We start from the raw sequence: 2,693 nt of genomic DNA on the forward strand, positions 1-2,693 counted from the left end.
CGCCTTCAGCACCGTCACGCTGTCACCAGTGTCGCGCCGTCAGCTCCGTGGTGCCGTTGGGTCCGTCGCGCCTTCCGATACCTCACGCAGTCAGCACCTTCCCGTCGTCAGCTCTGTCGCGCACACAGCTCTGTCGCGCCCTCAGCCACTTCGCATGTCACCTCCGTCAAGATCTGCCTCTGAGAAAGCAATAGAGAAGCGTTGAAGCGTTGAAGCGTTGTCCTTTGAGCTCTAAGAGAAATCAATAGATTTCCTCATTTCCAGGTAAATTTTAATTTAGTTATGAACATGATTTTGTGATAAAATCTTATTCTGATGAACTGAACTCTAAGTCTCTACTCTCTGAAACTGTTACGAACTGATTTTGTGATTTCATTGATTCTGATGAATTGAATTCTGATGAACTGAACATGGCTGTATCTAGATTGTTTGATGAACGGCCTATATGGTCCAAAAATGCTCTTACTAAACGCTTGCTTGATATCGGCTTAATATTTACACATAGCAAGCTTAGAAGGTGACTTGCCCAAAATCTAGTCATTGGCTTTTTAATTTGCAGCAATTGAAATGCTAGATACTTGTGCAATAACCTTTTATTCTTTATTCTTGTACGCTTTTGTCTAGAATTTCCTACTACTTTTCCAATGGACCATTTCTAAGGTTCTGGATCAAGAAAGGATATGATCCACGCAAAGATCCTGATTCTCGCATGTATGACTTACTCCTTATTTGTAAATTTCTTAGTATATTTGTCTGTAGCTATTATTTAGGCGTTCTTTTCAACATTAGAATCTTATCTGGGACGGGATTGTTTTTTATATAAATATTAATAGTTTATACTTTTCTCCAGGGTTTTGAGAATGCAAAATCTTCATCATGTCAATTAGTCCTTATAGGTTTTGTTATGTATATATATATTGGATCTGATCTGATCTTCAATTAGTCCTCATTGGTTTTGTTATGCATCCTAAAATTGGAATTTTTCATGTACCTTGATATAATAACATTTGATTTTGGTGGCTGTCACTTTCTATGATTAGTATATTGTTCTTTGTGCTGTTTTCTCATTTCTTAAGGCATTTGTTTTATTTAGGCTAAAACCTAGATGGGAAGATATATGCACCTTTCGAGCATTCCCTTACAAGATGCAGACATCTTTACAGTTATTCGAGCTTGTTGATGATTATATTCAATCAGAAATAAATAAGCCTCCATCACAGGCATCTTGCACTATAAGTTTTGTGAACCTTTATTGAATATCTCAACTCAGATATGTAAGTTAGCAAAGTACTCTACTCTGCTCTTCATTCCCCTAACATGAGGTAGAGTTCTATGTTAACTATGGATGATATGGACTTTGTCCTTTTTTTATTCCTCCTTCCTCTTTGATTGAATGAGCAAATAGGTAGCTGTTTTACTCCATAAAATTTTCTTCTATTCTGAAATTTTGTGCATATTGATGTTGCTATGTTATGTTTGATTGGTTGTTTTATTTTTTGACTTTTGAATTTGTATTTGAATGAGATTATAACATTCTGGTTTATGTAGTATTTTTAATTTGAATGATATTTTAAAGTTTACATTAGAATATAATTATATTTTCATGTGTTTATTTATATTTTATTTATTATTTTATTATAAAACGGTTTTTTCGGTTCAACCACGGTCAAACCGGTTGAACCTATGAACCAGTGAACCAGTAGCTAGAGCGGTTCGATGACCGGTTCGGTTTTCAGAACCTTGGTTTTTCTTTCTCATAATTAAAAATTCAAAAATAAAAAAATATCTTTCCCTTATTTCACTCATAAATTTCGAAATCTTTGAGTTGACTTTGTCAAAATTTTTTAAAATAAGTTGTTTCTTGTTAGTCAAGTCATGATTTCAATTTCAAAAATTTATCTTTTCAAATTTTTTTTCAAAATCAAATCTTTTTCATTTTTTTCCTTTGTTTTTCGAAAATTTTCAAAAAATCTTTTTCAAAACTATTTAAATATTTTTCCTATTTTACCTCATATTTTTTGAAATTAATACTAACAATTAATGTTTTGATTCAAAAATTTCAAGTTTGTTACTTTCTTGTTAAGAAAGATTCAAACTTTAAATTTTAGAATCATATCTTTTAGTTTCTTGTTAGTCAAGTCATCAATTTTAAAAATCAAATCTTTTTCAACCATATCTTTTCAATCATATCTTTTTAAAGATCAAATTTTCTTCAATCATATCTTTTCAATCATATCTCTTTTAATTTGATTTCAAAATATTTTCTAACTTCTTATCTTTTCAAAATTGATTTTCAAATCTTTTTCAATTAACTAATTGACTTTTTGTTTGTTTTACTATTTCTTATCTTGTTCAAAACCACCTAACTACTTTTCTCTCTCTAATTTTCGAAAATTACCTTCCTCTTTTTCAAAAATCTTTTTATTTAACTAATTGTTTTAACTTTTAATTTTATTCCTTTTCTTAATTTTTGAACTCAAACAAAATTTTAAAATAAAAAAAACAAAAATATTTTCCTTTTCTTTTTAATTATTTTTGAAAACTCTCTCTCATCTCTTTCTATTTATTTATTTAATCACTAACACTCGTCTCTTCTTCTTATAATTCGAATCCTCTCTCCCTCTCTGTGTTCGAATTCTTCATCTCTTCTCTCTACATCATTCTTCTATTCTTTTCTTCTTCTACTCACATAA

At 30.6% G+C, this 2,693-nt stretch overlaps 1 long non-coding RNA gene across 1 annotated transcript; it reads left to right on the forward strand.

Moving 5' to 3' along the window:
• Nucleotides 1-620: 620 nt before the first annotated feature.
• On the forward strand, nt 621-1,541 carry LOC140174230 (uncharacterized). Its single transcript, XR_011863485.1, has 2 exons — nt 621-711; nt 1,094-1,541. It is a non-coding gene; the product is annotated as an uncharacterized lncRNA (long non-coding RNA).
• The last annotated feature ends 1,152 nt before the right edge of the window (nt 1,542-2,693 follow it).

The sequence above is a fragment of the Arachis hypogaea genome, chromosome 7, assembly GCF_003086295.3.
Source record: "Arachis hypogaea cultivar Tifrunner chromosome 7, arahy.Tifrunner.gnm2.J5K5, whole genome shotgun sequence".
Classification (NCBI taxonomy): Eukaryota; Viridiplantae; Streptophyta; class Magnoliopsida; order Fabales; family Fabaceae; genus Arachis; species Arachis hypogaea.